The 7,685-nt window shown below is 41.4% G+C and overlaps 1 long non-coding RNA gene across 1 annotated transcript in view; it reads left to right on the top strand.

Annotated features, from left to right (window-relative positions):
* Positions 1 to 3,534: 3,534 nt before the first annotated feature.
* Positions 3,535 to 7,685, top strand: part of LOC137252408 (uncharacterized) — a 100,810-nt gene continuing 96,659 nt past the window's right edge. The window contains exon 1 of the long non-coding RNA XR_010953550.1: positions 3,535 to 3,591. This is a non-coding gene — a long non-coding RNA (uncharacterized lncRNA). The remainder of the gene's footprint in view (positions 3,592 to 7,685) is intronic.

Here is a 7,685-nt window from a genome sequence, read left to right as displayed (position 1 = left end):
GCCATGGGTATACCTACCGAATCATTTCCCGGAAGGATATGGTCGGTGGTGCCTCTTCTGGTCAGCTCGTCTACTCTGCAATTGCCTTCAATATCCCTGTGCCCAGGTACCCATATAAGGCTGATACTGAAGTGCTGAGCCATCTCGTTAAGAGATCTGCGGCATTCAGTGACCGACTTTGCGTTGTCGACGAATGAGTACAGGGCCTTTAATGCGGCCTGGCTGTCTGAGAAAATAAACACCCGTTTACCATCCTTAAGCATAGACCCGAGATGGTTCACAGCCCTGTGTATTGCCAGCATTTCCGCTTGGTAAACACTACAGTGATCTGGTAGGCGAAAAGAGACCTCTAGACCCAGATCCGGTGAAAAGAGGCCTGCTCCTACCTTCCCGTCAAGCTTAGAACCATCCGTGAATATGTTGATGGCACCCGGTACCGTATGTTGTCTGGTATTCCAGTCCTGTCGCGATGGTATATATTAAGGTATCCCAAAGATGATTTGAGGTTGGAACGCAGATCGATTCGCGACAAAATAGTAACGTTTTCATTTCAAACTGGAAGCTTAAATAATTTTTTTTCTGAATTTTGTTTGCTTCAGGTACTCAAATGAATTTTAAAGAAATGTAATAAACTGGATGGATTGGTTCATCCGCCCGTTATAATCTTTGAGAGCCCGTTCAAACTCATTACATCAGATAGCCATATGCAACACGGCTGACTGGAGTGATCCTCACAACTCCATAGCGCCCGACTATGTGGCTGAGCGGTTTAGGGATAGCATCTGCGCCGTTTCGCCTTATAGAAGGGCGGCGGGATGTCGGTGACCAAGAACTGCTAACCCCTTAAACCAGGGTGTTGTGCGAACGTCACGACGAAGGTATTGCGAGTTGCAGGACCTTGCCGTGGTGCAAAGCAATAAGCAGGCATCTATCCTGGCATCTTGCTATACCACTGGTGGAGTGCAAGAGGAAGGACGCAAAGGGCGGTTGATCATAGGCGCAGATGCAAATGTGCACCAAAATGAGTAGGGAGGGGGATATACGAATGAGAGGCGAGTCTCTACTTTGTTATATCCTGAAAACCAATTTGCATATGTTGGTCCAACATCCAGCAAAGTTCTTTATATTACATTGAGCTCTGAACATGATATATGAAGGTATGATTGGATGGTTTTTGCAAGACCATCTCTCTCCGACCATGCGCATATCAGCTTCACCATCTCCCCAAAGAGGGTAGAGAAGGGAGGAACCTTTAAAAACCCTAGTTCAAGGAACTGCACGACATTCCAGAAACTTTTAGAAGCAAAACTGGGACAATCCAAAGAGGTTGCCACGTGGAGGAACTGGAGGAGTCCAATGATTTCTTAGCAAGGACGCCTATGAATGCGTTTAACAGAGCTTGCCCTCTAAGAAGAATCATAGGAAAAGCAAAGGCGCCATGGTGGCTCAATGATCTGAGTCTTCCTAGAAGGCAGGTAGAAGAAATATTTAAGCTGGCAAAGGCCGCGTAAAGCGAAGCGTGGCGGGACGAGTTAAGGGATCTGTTGAGGGTCACGAGCATGAAATTTCCAGGGCGAAGAGTGTTAATGGAAAATATTCTGTGCGGACATCGAGTGCTTCAGCGAAACAGCGCGGTTGAGGAAAGTCCTAGCAAGGGAAGCATAGTCCAGGGACGAATAAAGAAAGAGAACGAGGAATGGCCACGTAGTACCTTGAAACCCTTCTCGTCGCACATTTCCCATTGGCCAGCGGACAGCACTTACACTTCGATCACGGAGCAGGTAATGCCAGGCTTGGTGATACCAAGATCGAATGAGCAGTGTTCAAAGTTTAAATCGCCGGGTCCAGATGGTATATTCCCAGCCATGCTAACAATTTCAAGTTGAGCGGTAGTGGAATAGCTTAAAATAATATTCGATGAGTGCATAAGACGGTATCATTTTCCGCACACTTGGAGAACTGCTCGTGTAGCCTTCCTACCAAAGGCGGGGAGATTGGTCATATGTATCAAAAAGACTACAGGCCCATTAGCTTAACATCATTCCTGCTCAAAACCTTTGAGAGGCTGATAGATGTGTACATAAAGTCCAACGTGGATGGAAAACAACAACACGCGTACACCAGAGGCAAGTCGGTTTCTATTGCACTGCATAGGGTGGTTATAAAAATAGAGAAAGCTCTGGAATAGAAGGAGTATACCTTACGAGTCTCCTTAGACATTGCCGGGACTTTCACCAATGTTACATTCAGCCATATCCCTATGGGTCGACTGCATGCTAAATTCAAGGAAGATTTCTTCATAATGGGGATTATATGAGGCCACGAAATCAGTGAACAGGGGTACGCTGCAGGACGGTTTGCTATCACCTCTGCTGTGGAAGCTGGTCATCAACCAACTGCTCAGTCTGCGAAAGTCCCGTCCAACAATTAACTCTTTCATGGATTAGGCGCTTCGGGATACATATACCTCGTCCCCAAATTGAACCAGGTCTAGGCTCGAGTGGTGACCATGTAGGGGAAACCTTGCACAAAGTATCTAGGAATCATTCTAGACAGTAAGTTGTCGTGGAAGCTCAACGTGGAGGAGAGAGTGAATAAGCCAATAAATTTAAGAAAATTGACCGGAATCACCAATAATTAAGCCCTCTCTGTCATTGGGTTTTTGCAGCGATTGTAAAGCCTTCCTATAATATGGAGTTCTTGATTGGTGGACATCCACACAAAAAAACCTGCCTCCAAAAAGTATGCAGGCTAGCAATGCTTGTCATTACGGAAGCCCTGAAAAGAACCCAGACGGCTGCAGTGTATGCCATTCTGCGCTTTCCACCTGCAGACCTGGTGGCAAAGAACATAGCGTTGCAGCTTGAGCGCCGACCATACGGTCATAGTAGTATAGCGTCATCAATTACAGGACGAACAGACTACCTGATACCGTATCTGTGCTTCTAAGAGGCTCTAAGAGCCACAATATGGATGGTTGGCTCAAGCGTGCCCAAATGGCGGACGAGACGATACATGTGTACACAGCTGGTTCCAAAGTAGTGGAAGGAGTAGGATCTGCGGTATACTGTGCTTCTCCGGAAATAAACAGATCCTATACGCTGCCATATCCCTGCAGCGTTTTTCAGGCAGAAGTAGAAGCCGTCAGCAAAGCAATACTGGAATAAAATAGCTTAAACTCCAACCACGTCAATTTTTATATTGATATACATATCTACTATATATTTGTGAAAGTATGTCTGTATGTATGTTTGGACTTGCAGCCTAAACCGCAGAATGGAATCGAACGAAATTTTGCCATGACATTTACGCTGAGTGCGTCAATCTATGGTAGGCTATATAAAAAAAGTTTTCGACAAGGGGACGTGGCACCTCCCATACAACTGGAATTTTTCGTAGTCAATATATCTGAAAGTATTAAGACTAGACTTGGCGGCCACCGTGGTGTGATGGTAGCGTGCTCCGCCTACCACACCGTATGCCCTGGGTTCACACCCCGGGCAAAGCAACATCAAAATTTTAGAAATAAGGTTTTTCAATTAGAAGAAAATTTTTCTAAGCGGGGTCGCCCCTCGGCAGTGTTTGGCAAGCGCTCCGGGTGTATTTCTGCCATGAAAAGCTCTCAGTGAAAACTCATCTGCCTTGAAGATAGGAGCACGACGCAAATTGGAGGAGAAGCTCGGCCTTAGATCTCTTCGGAGGTTATCGCGCCTTACATTTATTTATTTTATTAAGACTAGACGACTGAAATTAGGTGAGTGGTTATATGAGACCAATCCCTACCCCCTCCAGAAAAACTGGGTATAACGAAAAAGGGGGCGTGGCACCTCCCATACAAATGGAATTTTTCGTTGTCAATATATCTGAAAGTATTAAAGATAGACGACTGAAATTAGGTGGAGGTTTTTAAGACGAATTCCTACCCCCTCGGGAAAAATTGGGGATAGCGGAAAAGGGGCGTGGTATCTCCCATACAAATGGAATTTTTCAAAGTCAATATCTCTAGAAGTATTTGGGCTACACAAATGAAATTTGGTAAGGAGGTATATTAGACTAATCCCAACCCCCTCGAGAAAAACTGGGGATAACGAAGAAGGGGACGTGGCACCTCCAATATGAATGGAATTTTTCATATCTCCTGAAGTATTAAAGTGACCACTGAAATTTAGGCGTAATACGAGATTAAATATGAAATCATCCAAATTAACAAAATAGCAAACAACACATATAAATTGAAGTGCAAGTTTAAGACGCGGGAAAAAATGACAGGGGTATTTGTGAAAGTATGTCTGTGTGTTTGTATGTAAACCGCTGCATAGAGCCCAACGAAATTTGCCAAGACCAATCCTGACTACCTCAATCCATGGTAGGCTATTTTTTTAAGTTTTTCTTTTAGATTTAGCGAAAAAGCGCAGCACGTCGAATACATAGATTTTACTTCGCCAAAAAATAGTAGTAGATCTACTGTAATTCATTTATATAAAGTCCGAATCCTGTCAATTACCAATTTCAAATTGAATTTTAAATCTTTACAAATGCAGTAAGATACTTCTCTTATTTATACCCGAACGACGTCGGGTACTCTGCTAGTATATAATAAGAATAGAATATAGAAAAAAAGTCTAAGCGTGGTCACCCTCGGCAGTGTTTGGCAAGAACTTCAAGTGAATTTCTGCCATGAAAAGCTTCGCAGTGAAAACTCGTCTGCCTTTTGCAGATGCCATTCGGAGTCGGCATAAAACAAGTAGGTCCTGTCCCGCCAGTTTGTAGGAAAAATTTAAAGGAGCACGACGCAAATTGGAAGAGAAGCTCGGCCTAAATTTCTTCGGAGGTTATTGCGCTTTAAATTTATTTTATTATATACATACATGGGTCCCAAGGCATGTGTGAATAGATGGGAATGAAAAAGCGGATCAACTAGCTAAAAAGGGCGCATCCCTCGTCGGCGTCCCAATTAGATTGGGCGAGAGTTGCACATAAACGACCAGGTGGGAAACGCGTGGACTCAAGCGCGGGGCTGTAAAGTGTCGAATATCATGTGTAGGTCTTACAATCCTAGACTAACAAAATGACTTCTATCATTAAAAAGAGAGGAATGTAGACTCATTACGGGTTATTCTGAATAGACACTGGCTTCTGTCGTCACTTGCCTTCAAATTAGGCTTGGTCAGTGACAGCAGATGTAGGAAGTGCGGGTTGGAGGAGCAAATGATCGAGCACGTTTAGTGCTCGTACCCTGCGCTTGCCAGGCTAAAACTCCAGCTATTAGGAGTGATACAGCTGTCTGATCTAGAAGCAACAAGTGACATAGGTCCTAGAAAGAGGACGGAGCTATTTTATAGCATAGGCCCTGGTTTTTAATAATATTTTTCAGTTTGGTCATTAAACAAACTTGTGGTAACACTACGAATTTATTCAGCCTATATGAGGTCCTCACGGACCGGCCAGCTCATTTATCTATAACCTGACTGGAGCGACTTCGTGGAATTAACAGAGAGCTGCTTCGTTGGCCTCCCTCACAGAGAAAAGTCTTGGGGCTCAATAGAGAGTGAGGCAGGGTTAAACAACACAACCTTTAGGGTAAATTCAAAATGCAGAAAGACAATTCTTTTTTTTTACTCACGAGTTAATTTCAAAATTTGTCAAAAATATATTAGTTAAACCCAGACAGTATATGTATATATTGAGGTCTAAGGATTGTACAAGTGGGCAGCGCGAGTCTCTCCCTTTCTCGGACTATTTCCAGAAATTTTTGGGATCTCTTCTTGGCTGGTTCGAGTCCTTATGGGTCTTCTTAAAACTGTCAGGGACGGGGCTGTTTTTGGCGCTATTACTTTATCATCGGGAATATTTCTGGATTTTATTGGGATACTTTGGGGACCGTTTTGGGCATGCTTTCGAGATGAATTGGGAACTATGTCAGAATGATTTCGGGACTATTTCCCGACTATTTCGAAATAATTTGGGACCTGTTCTGGGTTCTTTTTTTCTTTGGGTTTTAGGACTGTTTTGGTATTTGGTATTTTTGTGGGCACTTCCATTTTTTCCGTAGCGTAGGTTTAAGTCAACCGAAAAAAACGGTAGCCTCTAACGAAAAAACAATAAAAGATAGTAATGCTCAAACACCCATGTATGTACATAAGACAGTTGGCGTGGTTATCAACTGATACGTGACTTTTATCTACACACAAAGAAAAAGAGAGGTAAATATCTAACCGAAAAGGACGGTTAAAATTGCAGTGACCGAAAAACGTTGCAAATCCAACCGACTAAAAATTTTTATTATAATAGTTTGTCAAAATAGTTCCAGTACCATCAAAAGTTGTACGAGAACCACCAAAAATAGTTCGGGTAACATTAAAATACAGCCCAATTCTAAACGAAAATTCCGTTCGAGTTTTTTCCCTTCTCCCATTCCTCGTATTCTAAATAAAAATTCCTTGTGAGTTTTTTCACTTCTCCCTTTCCTCCTGTTCTGAACAATGTTCGGAAAAGAGGAAACCGGTTATGGGAGAAAAGTAGGTATTACGAATGTGAGGGAGAGGGAGATTTCTCTGCCATTTCATAGGAGTTTTTTCACTAGTTAAATTAAAGGGAATGCATCAAAATAGTTAAAGGAAATTGGTTTTTTTTAAGAAAGAACACTTATTTGTACAAATTTGTGCTAAAATATGTATTTACATTCTACCACAATATTCTCACTGTTAATACAACAACAACAACAACCACAATATTCTTTATTTTAAGTCGAAAAGTATATCATAAGCAGAAAAGTATATCATATCCAGAAATTGCGCAAGGATTTTTTAAGAAGGCTTAAATAGATTTTGGCATATGGCGAAAGGCGAACTCAACTCGACTTGGCCGCCAGAAAATTGTTTTGCAGAATGAATGAAGGAACTCCGGCGGATTTGTGTTATCCCGCCGGCCTTCTTCTTATGCTCCTCTGTTGATGTTGCTGTGGCACCAATTCATTACTCATTCCAGTGAATACCACATGAAATGCAATAATGTGCATTGTTTATACCTTATTTCTTAATTTCAAACAAATTCGCAACAATAATTAAACTTCTCAATTTTTTAAACAAAATAAGAAATGCGCAACGAAATTTCAAGTGACAAAACAGCTGACTTCAAAAATTCGAAATTCCTATTCCCCAATTATCTTATCTTCTCCCTAGGAGAAAAGAATTGGAGGAATTTTTCCGCGGGAATAAAAAAATCCGCGAGAACAAAATTCCGCGAGAATATTTAGAATTGGTCTGATAGTTAATTTACCATGGAAAATATTTTTTTTAACCATGAAAAGATAGTTCTTTTTTACCATTAATAAGTTTATTTTATAATTAATAACCAAAAGAAAAAACTTCTAAAAATAACTAAAAAACATTATTTTTTAAATTATTATTTATTAGTTTAATTAAATACGTACATTAGACTGGGTCGATTTATTAACCGATATCGCTCCATCGATTTTTCGGTAGGATTTGGGCTCAGGAAAAAAAGTTCCACTACGCATACCCAAAAATAATAATTTTCGAGCCTGCGAAAAAAAATGGCGGAAGGGTCAGTTTTTCGACCAAAACCCAAAAAATATTATTGTTTTTTTCAAAAAAACTGTTGTAAAAACGTTGGCGATAACAGTTTTTTGAAAAAAAAATATTTTTTGGGTTTTGGGAAGTGTT

This window comes from Eurosta solidaginis, chromosome 5, assembly GCF_040869045.1.
Source record: "Eurosta solidaginis isolate ZX-2024a chromosome 5, ASM4086904v1, whole genome shotgun sequence".
Classification (NCBI taxonomy): domain Eukaryota; kingdom Metazoa; phylum Arthropoda; class Insecta; order Diptera; family Tephritidae; genus Eurosta; species Eurosta solidaginis.
This window is presented reverse-complemented; position numbering and strand designations above follow the sequence as displayed.